Source organism: Falco punctatus (genome assembly GCF_963210335.1).
Source record: "Falco punctatus genome assembly, chromosome: 13".
Classification (NCBI taxonomy): Eukaryota; Metazoa; Chordata; class Aves; order Falconiformes; family Falconidae; genus Falco; species Falco punctatus.
The window spans coordinates 8,635,872-8,651,507 of record NC_137593.1 but is presented as its reverse complement, the minus strand read 5'-3'; the positions used below and the strand labels follow the sequence as shown (position 1 = coordinate 8,651,507).

General features: G+C 45.3%; 1 protein-coding gene across 4 annotated transcripts in view; it reads right to left on the bottom strand.

Moving 5' to 3' along the window:
- Positions 1-15,636, bottom strand: part of LOC308072740 (calcium-activated potassium channel subunit beta-2) — a 161,533-nt gene that overhangs the window by 102,093 nt on the left and 43,804 nt on the right. Inside the window, exon 1 of one of the 4 annotated variants that reach the window (XM_080410044.1) lies at positions 789-15,509. The exons of the other annotated variants lie outside the window; for them this stretch is intronic. The gene's annotated coding sequence lies outside the window, so the exon portion shown is untranslated. Of the gene's footprint in view, positions 1-788; positions 15,510-15,636 lie in introns of those variants that run through there. 4 annotated transcript variants of the gene reach the window in all.

Sequence of the window (15,636 nt, the reverse complement as noted above, 5' to 3'; positions counted from 1 at the left end):
GTACTACTAAGCATTCATTTCCCTCTCAGCCCTTGCTCCCAGCCCTTTCAGTATCCAACTAAACATCGTTTACATCCTTTCCCACAATGTTGTTTCTCGGAGGGAGGGAGGGTTGGTGGAGGGGGTTGGCTGTGGCACAGGGGGAAATCGTACCTATTTCTGTCTGATACTACAATTCTCATCCAGCAAAACAATGCCAACAGTGCAGAGGAAGCTTTGATTATGCAAAATGGATGGACACATCATGCCTGTTTTTTTGCAATAGGTTATAACCTAAGGAGTTCCTCACCTGGAAAATCCCTCCCGCCCCCCTCCCTGGCTCCTTTTTCCCCTTTTCAAATTACATCGGTGGCACTCCAGACACATTTACACATTAATAGCGTATCTCCCATATCTTACAGGCTCCATAGCTTTCCTCTTCTCCTTTTATTTTAGGGCAGCTACCCCTCTCCCATCTCACCAACAGCCCAGCTGGCTCAGTAGAAAAGGAGTAAAGTCTTTTCTGCATGACCTCTATGTATTTTACTCTGTGGGAAGAGCAACGTGGAATGCACACTCAGCAGGCAGTGAGATTTGAGCCAGTTTCTCCTCGAGGCATTTCTGCCATAAAACGCAGGACTATGGGCAGTATTTCCACCCTTGGCTCTCCCCCCCCTCCCGTCCTGGCACCCCCTCCCCACTGCCGCCTCGCCGACTGCACCGGGCTGTGCGCAGAAAGCCGGGGAGCAAAGCACAAACAACGGGCACCAAACAGCAACAGCTCCCTTTGTTTCCCATGCAAATCCTACCTCTGATAGTTGTCACATCTTCCTTCGAGGCGAAGCCTAATTATTAATAAACAGAGATCCAGCAGAATCCTCCAAACTGCCACCAGTTGTTAAGCGCTGTCATCGTTCCCTCCTGGTGCTTAAACCTTTTTGGACCATTAATGTCACAACCCCTGCTAACTCATAGCTTAGTACTCCCTGCTCAAAATGTCTGAAATAGTTTAGAAGGACAATAGGAATGACAGGCACACTAGACAGCCATGCTTGAAATTAGTTCTCTCAAGCTGACTTAAGGCTGTTTCGTAGTGCTTTTAAAGCATGCACACGGTAGGGTTTATTAACCTAGGCTAGACGTGCCATTCCTGCTTTTATTCAGTGCTGTAATAGGATGGCTGCTAGGAATGCAGCGATAGGTCTAACCCCATTCATCCCTCCACAGCCTTTAAACCTCCCCGGGAGAGGAAATAGCTTCAGTCACCCTTAAACTTACTGAGGCTACTGTTTCTGCAGAGCAGGGTTTCACACATTGTTTTGAAACTAAGGAGAAAATCACTCCCGGAATGGGAATGGAAGGTGCCGTAGCTCTCACGACTGATGCAAACAGCAAGATCAACGCGACAGCATCTGCCCCCGCCGCAAGCTGAGGCTGTCGCAGGAGTAGTGGAAGTAGCGATTGGAAGCTGAAAGTTCATAAAACTCTAGAAGGCAGATGTGGTGCAGAGCAAATGACGGGGATGGATGGACTGTACAGTGGTTTGTATTTACAGAGTCACAGATGTACGCTACACTTCCCAAAAGGCAAAATGCAGTTTGCAGATAGCAGGGGTTTGCAATCTAAATTTGCAAGTTAACAGCACCTGGGATAATGATGAGCCAAAGAAACGCAAGTGATGCACAGCATTCACAGTGCCTGCGATGTGGGGAGGAGGGGTGGCGAGAGGATGCTATTGCCGACTGCTGTTTTCAGTAAAACCCTGCACAACTCCAGATCCCGGGTCAGAGATATTAGTGCTCTGCTGAAATCTTGGAGCCTTTTTCTTCTTGGTTGTCAGTTAATAACAAGCCCAGGTCAAGCAGGATCAAAGCTTGTTAACGATGCTGTCAGCTCAGTGTTGCTGATCACAGTGTGGTCCCTAGTGGACGAAAGTAAAAGCCACCGGCACAGATGCGTCCCCACCAGCAGCAAAGGCACACACACGGGCTGAAGGACTGGAGAGGGAACCTGGTGCCAAGGCAGGCTGGGGGAAAACAAGTGGGGGAGTTAGCACTTTTGCTGCTTGTTCAGCACCTGCCTGATTTTTTGGTACCACCCAGTTCGCAAGCCTTGACTTGAAATGAAAGTACCAAGCATGGAGATGTCTTGGAAATGAGTGGCGTTTAGAGAGTTTAAGGAGGAAAGCAGATCATGGTGAAAACCCAGCTGTGGTTGCCTCACACCATGGCAGTGAAGGGGTTAAAAGAGCACTAATGGCAAATATGCATTAGGTTTGTAAATGATTGGGACCTGAGGGTACCAAGGGCTGGTTAAGGCTGAGCTTTCTCGTTTGAGAAGCTCTGGTTTGGATCGGTCGGTGTTGGTCCTTTGCGCTGGTGGCTATTAACAGGCTAGTTGAAAGTTGCCCTTGCAGGAGAGGCTGCCAGTCTGTGCTCAACCAGCTGGCAAATTCTGCCTTGTTCCTAGGGGGAAAGCGGCCAACTTAAACCTCTCTTTTCCACGTCACTTGCTGCCACCAACACACCAGATGCCCGCGTTGCCAAGGGCTTTTACCAAACAGCATGTCAGTGTGTGCGCTCAGCATGGGCTACAGGTCTTCTCCATCTGTATTGGTCTTCATGGAAACTACTGAGTGAAAGCAAGATTGTTGCTGGTGCAAGCAAGCCAAAGATGTTAATAGGGACATCTGGGGCTACCACAAGCATGACGTTTCCCCCCTAAAACAACACTGCTCCTAATGGGGCTGTCTTTACATGTGTGCTTCCCCATGCCTGTACTTGTTGTCACGCTCAGACAGCCTCCCCCTTTTCACCCCATGCACGTTACGTGGTCGGTGTGTTGAAGGGGAAGTCTCAGGGCTCCAGTTGCGTTCCTCAGTTTACAGTGGGGGATTATTAGCACCTTAAGCTCTCCCAAAATAGGTGGGAGCAAAGGGGGCTTTGAATTTTGTAGGCATGAATCTCAGGGTGGACAGTTACATGCTGACTGCTAGCACAGCTGCCAGACCAATACCTTCTTTATGAATAATTTAAAGAATTTTTTCACTGCCACCTATCTAGCACCTTTCACAAGCATGACATTCGCCTTAAGGCAGAACAAACAAAAAAAAAAAAAAAAAAGGGAAAAAAAAAGAAAAGTTCTTGTCCTGGACGATATACTTCTCTCTTACTAAAGGGCTCACCATGCAATTGATTTGTAAGTGGGATGACACAGCAGTTCAAGAAACGTTAGACAGATTCCTACTGGAGATACACAGGTCTAGGGGTGCTGACTTTGTTGATGAACTTTTGAAAGATTTCAGTACTGACCTGGACACAACAGTGTCCAATGACAGGTTAAAACAGGTGATCATTGCCACCTGTGTCCACACCTCCCTAGTTATGTACGCTGAGTATAAGGTGGCTCATAAAAGTGGGTGACTATGCCAGCTCCCCCCTCCCTTATGCAGTAAACAAACTAGCGGTGGGCCTCCCTGCCACGGTGATCCCAAAGGCTTCTATCCTTTGCAGTAGTTTAAAGTCACTCAGTCTTGGTGGTCAACAGGTGATAAGTATCTGTGAGAGCTGTGTAACCCAACAGACAAGATGTACTTCCTTTGAGTGGTAATTGAAAGGGGGATAAACTGTTCAAGGTGTAAGGTGTAGGATAACAGGGAATGATCAGAAAGATCTTCTAGGGGCTGATTAGTTCAAAATGGTTCAGTCTTAGGGAGATATTCTGTGATGCTTCCCCTTTCCTCAGGCTTTTTCTAATCACTGAGCAGCAACAGCAGCTGCCATCAGTGATGGGACTCGTGTGTACTCCCTATCCTTAGCAGGGCTCTGCTGCTGTTGCATTTTTCTGACACACAGATCTGCTCCTTGCTGGAAAGAAGATACAGAGAGTGATGGCACACTGATCTGATCGGGTATGGCAATTTTCTGTCTTCCAGGACTGTATGAATGTGCAAAGTAGGATTGCCCTGGGAAGCAGAGGGCTCACGTGTGTTTTTACTTTGCCCTCTATCAGTAAGATCCTATTGACTTCTGCAGGAGCTGAGATTGCCGCTCAGCTCTGCAGCAGCAGACCCACTTTGAGAAAGCCCATGGCCTGCAAAGGAGTTACAACAATTTAAAACGCCTCTGTCTGTTTCTGACCAGTATTTGCTTAGGAAACGGCCAAGGAGGATGAAGGACAGGAAGAATTCGGGAGATTTGTAGTTTGCATACCAACTGTAACTCAAACAATATAATGAATGGAGCAACTAATGCATAATTTCATTATGACTCATCCTAATTATAACAAGAATTTGATAGATACTTAACTAGAAAGTGTAACTATCTGTTACAAATACACATTCCTAATGGGACAGGGAAGTACAGTCAGTGTGGCATTAGCCTGGCAGAGCTACAGAATTGATGCGCACGGCAGGTGACGGGTTGTATTGAGTGTGTATAATTACAGTGTAAAATGAAAATTATTCTTAACAAGAAGAAGCATCCTTCAGAAGAGGCCAAATTCTGTCATACACATCTAGATACTCTTGGGCTCTGTGGAGCCTGTACTCAGAAAGGAGTTTTGCAGAGGGCAACTATTCCCTATAAAGGGTGAGTCCAGGGTAGGGGAAGATAAGTTCCTTGCAGTTATCTTGGCTACATGCACCAATCCCACCTCTGCCATTTAAATGAAAGAATTGTCAAGAAAACTAGTCCCTATATTGATGTCAGACCCTACGTTTACAGCTCTGGCTGGTGTCCCTTCTTTCCTGTGATGAAAAGCCAGCACCTGTGTCTTCTACAACTTCGGAGTGCAATAGCTGACATGCTGCCACAGGAGAGCACTCAGCCAGGCTGTCCTGGGTGACTGGTCGTAAGCGCAGTCATAGACCGTGTTTAGCATAAAGTCAGAAATCACTTGTTTACTGATGGTGAAATGCAACCCTGTGTTTGGCTGTAGTCTCGCAGTCTCTCTCGTGCTGAGAATCATAGGACACCCAAGTGTCCTGGAAATCTGTTCATTTAACTGAGTTATATTATACCAACTAGGTAATCACTTCCACATGCTGCTTGATTGTCCCTCTTCATACGCCAACTCTGTCTTTTTCTTGCACATCTCTTTTTGAGCCACTTGGCTAGGAGAAAATAACTACATGTGGAGTGTTGTTAAATGACCCAGAAGTTGCTGCTTTGCGGGCTGACAGTATTTGATGCAAATATATGGCTTCTTGCTGTGAAAATCTCCTTGGTTGACAATCCATTGGGTACTTTTGACGATAGTTGTCTGAGGAGTTAAAACACAGGCTTCTCTTTGCATACTCACACTGTCATTCTTATAGAACTGCTGGTATTAAATTCTTCCTGCGCAGTTTCAGCAGAGGCCTTTCTACTCCCCATTTGCTCAACAGCTGCTGGTGTGCATTGCTCTTCTCTTTGCCTTCAGCTTTTGCCATCTGCCATCATTAAGTTGCCCAGGTGTCGGAAATCTTCTTGCTCTTCTCTTGTAAACATTATTCTGCCGCCTTCTTCACTAACTCAACCTTCATTTATATAGAGACTGATAGATCAGGCTAGCTGTTCTCAAAACATCTGCTACATCTCATACTTCATGGGGGCGGATGGCGAACAGAGTTTGTATACTTGCTGGCAAAAAAAAAGACTGGTTAACCCTTCCTTCACTTTCCTTTCCATCTTCAAGAGCTTACTGTTTCCCTGCACTTCTAGATGTGCCAGTTAATTAATACTCACCAGTTGGGATGTTACCTAGAGCAAACATATCATAAAGCAGAGCTAATTTTCAGAAACATCAAAGCTTCCATGTACTGCAACAGCATCTAGTCCTCAGTGGTATTGCGGAGCAGCAGAGATGGGACATACCTAAGACAGTTATCAGCAAAGATGTCAGAATAAACCATTCTTCCTCTTCATACTGCTTCTGCTAGTTGCAAACAGGCCACTCCACTGACTTCAGTATGCTTTCTGCTCAGATAGAGGTCAGGCATCCTTTTATGATTACCTAGAGGGGAAATCCAGACTCAAAGAGCATCTTTCACAGTAATGGGTAGTGTGAACTATTGTATTCTTTTGCTAGTGATGATGAAATTAAATGATTTCTGCTATGCCCATCCTCTTCAGTAAATCACTGAAGACTGTAAGTTTGAACAGCAACAAAACAGAATCCAACAAAACAGGCTGCTTACACAATGCTGCTTGCTGGGCCCATTGAATGTTTACTGCTTAAAGGCTAGTAAAATATGTATCTGAGGATGCACACCCAGCTGCTGCGGCTAGTCTCCAGTGTGAGTGTTGAGTAATTCCAACAGGATTTCATGCTTCAGTGATTTTACTCTTCTCCGTGTGGGTCTCAGTACCAGTGCTTTGAAAGCCTGATTTTGTGTGCAACTATTGGGCAGAGATGGTTTCCTGCTCTGAACAGTTCTGCTGAGCAGCAATTGCTGCCTGCTGCTTTCCCATTTGTTAAGCAATGGATTACTGTTCAAACATTTGCAGCCCATGTTGGTCTAAGCTCTGTGTGCAATTCTTCAAATTTACTCCTCTCCTGGAATGCCGTGGTCAGAGGTTGTTTCTTGCTTGTTGAATAGTTTCCTGAAGCACTGCTCCAATCAACACTGCTGTGATTTCCTTGCTTTGTGACAAATAATGCATTGTGCTGTTCTCCTTTCGCTGAAAAACCAAATTGGCCACTTAGATGCTCTCTGATTTTATTCTCCACCATCTCTCAATGGCTTTTTCTATCCACACTTTCCTATTCCTATGTTAATATTACTTCTCCAGCAACTTTAGCAAGATATTGCTAGATAATTCTCTCCTCGCCTTTTTTCAACCCCCTGCAAATCATTTGCTATGCAGAGCCCTCCTTTCTTCAAGATTGAAGTACCTCCTTTAATCTGTTCTTTCTTTTATACTTTACTCAGCTGCTGCTTTGCTTTGGTGGAATAGTCGCTTCTCTGATGAAGCTCATGCTTCTATTTCTGTTCTCTCTCTTTGTAAAAGGTCTTTTACATCAGTGAAATGCCTGTTTGGGTTTCTTTGATGATTTGGTGCTGTACGCTAAGCCCTGCACTCCAAGTGTGAAAGATCAAGCTGTGGAGAGAGCATGCAAAGGAGGAGTGAAGGGGACTTTGCCGTGCCCTGCTGAGGGGAGTTTTCAATGAGGCAACAACAGGAGCAGACACGTAAATAGCCTGGGAGTCAGGATCTGTACTGTGGAGAGGCAATTTTTGTAGCACCGTGCCTCAGTTTCCCCACTTGTAAGCTAAGAATAATCCTCTGCTTTTACAAAGGGCTTTGTGAGCTTTGCTTGTGAACCGAAAGATGACAACTGGAATTCAGTCTTGTTAAGCTGATATTGTTGCTGTCTTGCTCTTATTAAACTTTAAATTCAGAATAGCAAGGGCCTAAAACTGCCCAAGTAGCCTCCGTATCGTGCAGTGTGCTTTACACTGTATGTTGCTGCTCACGTTTGTCTGCTCTTGAAGGCACGACTTCCCTTAAAGTGTCCTCACAGCCGTCTCGCAGCCGTTTTATTTTTCTTTGGACTAAAAGGCACCCAGAACAATGTGCCCAAGATGTCAGAACCATCAAGGTCTCGGCCTAGCTGTCAAACTCTACTGGCTCCGTAAGCCTCTCAGTTTTCTGAGAGGACAAACAACACATCCCGTGACACTTGCTCTGGCACAAGGATTGGCATCTGCCTTTGAGCTGCGGAGCCGTGCAGCGGCGCGCTGGTGCGGGAAGGGCAGGACAACACTCTCAGCCGTGCGGGGCCTGTTTCTCCTCTCCGGCTGTGGAGGCAGCCATTGCCCCCATGCTAACGCCAGGACACACTGTGCCTTTGCGGGACTGTGCATGGAACCTGGGGCTTTGTACCCTCTGGGATGGTTTGGGTTGTGCCAGGCTTGGGAATGGGGTGGCAGGAAAGAATTTTTCTTCCATTTTCCCCAGGCTGTGTCTTGATGTCCCCTGGTTCTTGTGTCTGTGATCACCATGGATGCTTCTGTGGAATGCTGTGGGTGGTGCATCCCTGCTTGGAGAGTGAAGAAGGATTTTTGGTGGCAGCTTTGCAGCAGCCAGAGAACAGAAGGGATATTGCCTGGGCTGAGTTTGAAGCCCACCCTGTTTGGAGAAACCATGTGCTGGCAGGTACAGGAGAAACCTCTCACAAGATGCTGCTTTTAGATTTTATTGACCTGTAGTCTGTAGTAGGTGTTCAGGGGGCCTTAACCCACCCTGGGGTATGCCACTGCAGAGTGTGTGGCTACCACCAAAGCTACCGGCACAGGATTTATGGTTGTCAGTATCAAAAATTCACCAAGGCTCAAAATGTTTGCTCAGTTTTCCTGTGTAAATCTGGAGTGACCAGAGGGATTTGACTGTATTTATTGAAGTGGAGTTGTTTGGGATTTATACCATTGACGGCAACATTTGGTCTTAAACATACATCTCCAAAGATATATAGGTTTCATACAAAGTCATTTCCTCCCTGTGAAAAACTTACAGTCCCTGTGCAAAGCCTCTTCCCCATCAACACAGCAGCTGAGGACACAGGATGTGCTTATGGATAAATAACTTGGAGGGAAAAAGTGGTATTTGGAAACCAAGCAAATGCTTTCCAAGAGGAAAAAGCTCTGCCTTTAACACAGGCTACAGGGATACTCCTTTGGCATAAACACACATTTTTTTTCATTGATAAAATAAATCTCTTTTTTCCATTTTTCAAGTCTGCATATGCAAAAATATTAATGTATTATCAAAGGCTTGAAGTGGAAAGGACTCCACAGGAGTTTAGCACAGCCAGTTACCTCTATTTTCTATTACTTAATGCTATTTGTTTACATCTGTTTAATGTTATTTTACACTCATTATTATGCCTATTGTGGTAATGATTCATTATTTCTCCACTTTGGGTAATTCTAAAACCAGGAGAAATAAAAAGGATCAGCTTATCCATAAATACACCTGTAACCTGACCTTTTCTCTGCTCAGAGAAGTTTTAAGTAGATTATCTAAATTTTTTGTCTGTACTTGCTCTATTTTGGGATGCTCAGAAATAACCTTGACTCTAAGAGAGACACAGAAGATGCACGGCAAGCTGTGAGTTCATCCCACCCAGGATGAGGGGCCATATCCTTAGCAAAAAGCACTGTGCGAGGATTTGTCCAACAGTACACAAATCCTGTGCTCCTATTGCAGGGGGTCCCAGCTGGAGCTTTAGACCACTGAAACCAGCTATGTTTTAATGGTGAGTGATTAAAACCTGAATAAACAGTCCCAGAAAGTCTTTACTTCTGCAACTAATGCTCCAGCTCCAATGTGACCAGCTGGATGTTGCAAGATCAGGCTCTGGGGACTCGTTTTGGCCTCAGCTGCCTGTGCTTAAAGAGAAAAGCACCCTGATATGCCTCACACACACACACACAGCATCTCTAACCCTTGGCTCACTCCTCTAATCCAGTCTCCTCCTGCCCACAGCCACTGCAAGAAGAATGTATTTTCTTTACTTAGTTTTCATCCTCGTATTTCAAATACCCCTTGGCACAGTAAACTTGTAAAAAAAACCCAGTCCCTAGAAATGCAATACCCTTTGGGGGAAGCAGGACGGACAGATCTGTAGTGCAGGAACAAATATGCCCCCCTAGGGTCTCATTTATCTCCCACAGCATCATGTCTATTTACCCCCCACCCCAACTTGCTGTTATTTTTGCACAGAGGACTAAGGCAGCTCTCTCCCTTCGTGCCCCTGCCACCCACTGGCTCCCCTGGCCCCTTGCTGGTGCACTCACTTGGCTCATTGATCACTGGCAGGCTTAAGCCACACTCAGCCTCCAGCAGCAAGCTTTACTGGAATCCCTCCACAAAGGAAAGGTGGCTTCTTGGAGCACCTGCCTGGTTCTCCAGACACAGTGTCCTGCTGCAGAGAGGAGGTAAATCACTGCAATAGAACAACAGGCCCTCAGGTGTCTCACCAATGCTAACAGGGGCGAGTCCCTCAAACAAGCAAAATATCTCTGTTGCTCTTGGTGCAATGCAAAACCTCTGCTGTGATCAGGTTGAATTGCTGGCTGGTACGGACAGGTCGGGAAGGGATGGTCTGGGAGTGTGAAACACCCTGTGATGAGGTTTTGCATTCCCGGGCTCCCTGCCTGAGCCTGGCACAGCCTTTCCCAGTGAAGAACGCACCAAAGCCTCCCTCAAACTGTGGGGTGTGAGAGCCTTGACACCCTGTGTCAGTGATGAGTGTCTGCCTTGCATGCAGCCTGCAGTGTTTAAAATATTTGTGTGAATAGCAGTTCCAATAAAGGGTCACTCACCTGTCAGTGGGAGGCAGGATCGGGCCCTCGCGGGGCAGCGGCACGGGTGCGTGCCGACCCAGGCATGGGCAACCAGTAGTGCCGGTGCTGGCATTGCCCCTGCTGCCCCTCTTTTCTCTATCAGAAATCTCAGGGGGAAGCCAGGGGCAGGGGCTGCGTTCACGTATGAGGTCAGTAATGAGATACTGCAGCATCAGGCTTTCAAGAGAGAGGAGATCCAAATTATACCTTTCAAAGGGGTAAAGACATGGAGACCCAATTCAGCTCTCAGCTCCACCGGCATAAATACAGAGCAACTCCGCAGCAGTTAATAGAGCGGTAACGGGCAGAATTTGGCCTTGTGGAATGTGGAATAACATGAAGGATCATTGATCTGAAGCCAGCTAGGAACCCAGTATTACTAGACTGGTAGCAAGTGGTATCTCTCCCATGCACCACCATGAGGAATACAGGTCTGAGTCCAAAATCTGAAGATCTGCTTTTTCTTTTCTACCTTTCACAAAGAAATCAATCATGTGTATTAATTATTTTGGACGGGTCAGTGCTTTCAGGGTTCCCTTTCAGGGACCACTCCATTGTGTCAAGAGCTGTACTACCAGTGAACAAAAAGACACTGTCTGCCCAGTTATTCATGTGTTTTATTTCAGTAGCCTCTCAATAATTTAGCTACTAGAACGTTCCTTGAAATATTTGAGATACTGTGAAGAAATTTCATGCTGTTAATTTTTAATATAGCCACTTTTAATGAAATAAAGGATCAAGATTCTGCATTTATGTATTTGGTATGACACATAGGAGGTATATTCTCTACCATATAATTACTACTGTCTGCTATAATTCCTGGCTCTAGATGTACAAATGCATTTTACTCTTAAAAAAAACCTTAAATCCTGAGGTGGGATTTGCTCCAGAGATCTTTTGTCTGTTTCATCGTAACACTTAATAATGTTTGAGTATGATGGGAGAACCACCTAAATGTAAGTATGAGCCCAGTTACTGTCAAGCAATATAAGGAAGTCTTAAACTTTCCTGAAGCCATTCTGATTTCAGTGGGTTGACAGGAATATAAATAAGAAAGAAATTTCCCCCTTTGCTGGCATCTGATTTCTGAATTGGATTAATTATGACAAGAGCTTTTTCCCCTGCATAATCAAATCTGCTAAAATTTCCTTACTAAGTTCATAAAACTGTTTTGTGAAACAGAAAATTAAGTAGGTTTGGGGTTTTTTTTGCCACTAAGTTCAAATTTGTTTGAACTTTCAGCTGGACTCTGGTATCCTATTAGAGTTTGTCTTTGATAATAATTGTGTTTCAGTTTCATTACTTTCTTTTCTGACTGACCTTTTGTTTTGCTTTTTATAATAGGAGTAGGAGATTAATTGTCCATGCGGGGTTGTTTGAGATGGTCCTAGAATAAATAACTCGAGTGAAATACCCTCATTTTTCTTAATTTTTCACTAACTTATCAACTTTATTGTTTATATGTAGTATAAACAGTTAGTAAAATGGTATATTGCAGTCCTGAACAGTATGGCTTGGAGGTCTGTCTCAGTAGCTATTAAAACAACCTTAGTGCTCCTACATTTCAGCGTGGATACTGTAACTGGGAAGGGAGGACGAGATGCAGAGCCCTGGCCAAGGGCTGTGCTGAGCAAAGGCGTAGTAGAGGAGCAGGCTGAAGAGTGTATCATTGCAACAGCCAGTCAACCATGAGAAGCAAAAATGAAACATAAAGATGTGATGTGACCTGCACAAGGCACAGCATTTCTGGGACTGGAACCTCTCCAGCTCATGGCTTTCTACCCTCGTCTGCCCCCATCTTCCTTCCTCACATAAATTGCACCTCTCATGAGCTAATGATCTCTTTAGGGCTTACTCACAGACTAGATCTATGCAAAGCTGGTGTTGCTTATTATCTGGCAGGATACAATCACATCTGGGCATCCTAAGGGGTAGTAACATCACCAAAATAACGAGCAGCACAGAAGGTTAGAGGGGGAAAAGTCAAAAAGCTGCCCTGGCTGAGCCAGGATAAAGGGATCCCTTGGTGGGTAGGATGAAGGGAGGAGGGACAACAAGGGAGAGAGAAGATGTTAGTACGGATAACTCACTAACATAAATTTAGCACACAGGGGCCTATCAGGTCCCTACATCCAGGTCCTTTTCCATGAGTCACCGAAGGATATAGAGATGCTTAAGAAAGATCCCCAGCCAGGAGGCTGTGAACATTTAAGAGCCTGTTAGTTGCACCATCCAGAGGCCTTTGGATCACACCCAAGCAAAATGTAGACTACTACATGTAGTAGTCTCAATTTTATTTTAATTTCTCATCACCTGCTTCTATGCACTATGCAATTCTTTGGCCTGTTTTAGGGAACTTATTCCCTAATTGCCACGGGAAAAGATATAACATTGTTTCCACTGGACACGCGGAAATACAGGTTTTACGTTATTATTCTAGAACTTGGTATGTTTGATTCCTAAACCCCTGATTCTGTGCTTTGACGCTATAAAAGCCTGTTTCAAACCACTTTTCAAGTAAAGAATGTAAAAAAACCTCTAACCACAAAAGAAGTAGGAAAGCAGGTAATAGAGGTTAGGTGCTATTCTGCTGGGGTTTTGCTGGAGCCGGTACGTAGGGAATCTGTCTCCAGATGGGGCACTGCTCTTGTCACCCCTTGGTATGGTACTTGCTTAGCATGTTTTAAGAGAGAAATATGATTGATGTGACTAAAGGCTGATTTGTCTGACCTCAATGTTATACAAAGCTTTATGGAGGAAAGGGACTTCTTTTAGAAGGAAAGAATGCAATACAGCTTTACCAAAGGTATATTGTGTCAGATGAATTTGATGATTTTATTTGATAAGATAATTGATTTCCTTGACAAAAGCAGTGCAATAGATCTAATCTCACTGGACTTCTACAAGGTACTTGACATAGTGAAAAGATTAGTCAAAGTGGAGAAAACAGGGATTAGTGGAATTGTACAGGGAGTGCCTGGAGATACAGAGAGAGAATATAATGTATTTGGGGAAGTTTGGGGTGCAGTGGCTGCCCCTGAAATCCCTTTAGGGTTGGTGGGGACGTTGATTGCATCTATAATTCTAATGTTCCTGTCACAAAAGAAGATGCTTTAACATTTGTGGCAGAGATGAAATTGGGGTGGATCGGCATAATAGTGGAGGTCCAGAAAACTATTTAAAAAAATGGGATAGTCTTGAAGGCTGTAGCTGGAGAGATGGAAGCATGAAAAGGGATGTAATCATACAAAGGAGAAAGCTGGGCACTGGGAGAGCCATGCCGTGCAGTATTTCTGTGAAATGAGGCTTATCTTTTAGAAAGGATAGAGGAGAAGTAAGTGAAGTTAGCTGTTCTGAGGTGCCCTGAGGAACCCTGGAGAAGGTATTTTTGAACCTGTGATGCATCAGACATCCAGTGTGAACATCACTGATCCAGGGCCCGATGAGATCCTATTTGGAGCACTAGGTTGTCACTCCTGGCACACAAGCTCATAAAAGGTCTGTTAAAATAGGAACAGCTGCAGAGAAATGCAGCAAATGCAGCCTTTATGTGGCTTTGAGATGTGATTGCTGTCTATAAATGCAGGGGGGAGGAGGATTAACACTGGAGAGTGAGAAGAACTATTTCAACTCAAGAACAGCATTGGCACAAGAACAAATAGGTATAAATGGGTCATGGATAAACTTAGGCTGGAAATTCTGAGGTTTCCAGCCATCAGAAGAATGAGGCACTAAATTAGTCCTCTTGACAAAAAGGTAGAGGTAAAAACAGGCTAGTTTTAAGGCACAGCTTCACTGCTGGGTGAAAGGGATCTTATGAAATGGTGGCCTATGATTGCAGAGGATTGGGCTCAGTGATGCAGAACACCCTCCCAGCCCTCTGTTTCTCTGCTCCTGCCAGGCGATCTTCAGTTTTGCAGTGATTCTATGAATTCCTACTCCCTGCAAGACAGTAGCTGAAGAGGGCTTGAAGAGACTTTGCAGCAGTCAGGAGCACAGAAATTATCTACAGAAGGCCAGCTCTGTGAGTCCATGCATGAATATCCCTGTTGTGCATGTTCATGGGTGTCAGCATCTTTATGGCCTCTGGATGAAAGAATCCACTTGCTCCAAGCTGGGTGCTCCAGCCAGGCAACACTGAGCTTGGCAGGCACAGCAGAGCGGCTGCTTTCTTGTTCCTGCCCCACAGAAAAAAAGTCAGGCTTTCTTGCAACTGAAAGATTCATGACCTGTGACTGAAACTTTTATCTAAATCCTGAAAACAGAACTGGTCTGATCCTCAGCTCCAAGGAAACAGCAGCAGGAGGGGCAGCCAGGCATCAGCTTAGCATCAGCGTTCTTTTCCCCTTTTCCCTTCCTCAGTCTCTCTTGCTAGGTGACCTCCAGATGCTGTCGCTTCTGCCACCTTCGTTTGAGGGGCAGCGCTGAAGCAGGCAGGGTCTCTCCAGAGGGCTGTGGCATCCACAAGCGAAGCGTGTGTGCTGCTGCAGACAGGGCTGCCGCTCCGCTGCAGTGTTGCTCACAGGCCAGCGCCCTCAGGATTTGCAGTCGCAGTCTGCAGAGAGTTAGTAGCTCATTCTAACCCCAGTGTACCCAAAACCTGCATGGCTGTGGTTAGCCCAGTTTAATTGCACGGCCAAGATGCAGGGATGCGAGTGGTAGGTTGGAGCTGTGCTGATGCACTGCATGTCTGGAGGTTGGCTCGACACTTTGACCGGGCTTGCTCATTCCTGCTGGAAAATGTCGTAGCTGTGTGCCACAGTGATGCTGCTCAGCAGGTAGCGGGAATAGAGAAGAACGATACAATTCTTACTGAGGACTGTGGAATGTTCTCCTTCCACTGGCATGAAGTAGATGTCTCCTTAGCTCATTTAAGAAAAGACTAGCTGAGGAACAGCGTAGCATGGCTGAGACGTCATGTTACCCATGAAAGCACCTCTTGACACATTTTCTTAGGAGTCACTGAAGCAGCAAGGATGTCAGTAAAGGAATTGTTCATATCTGAGCAAGCATCTCTTCAACGACTCCTGCAACTGACCCTGCCTTTTGGGCATGAAGATACTTGCAAAGTCCATAAAGTTACTATCCTAATTGAGTCAGGAGACAAAGGGGACTCTCCGTTTCTGCAAGTGTCTGTACATTTTCTTTTAAAAAGTTCAGGCCATGAAAAGTGTACCGCACTGTATCCAGGTGGTACTGTCTGAAATGAAAATACAAGTGTGTGAGTGTCCAGATCCTATAGGCATTTGAGATACCTGATACTTCAGGAAAGAAGAATGAACATTTGCTTTCGGGAAGCTTCTTAGTGTCACAGGGTTAAAGATAGG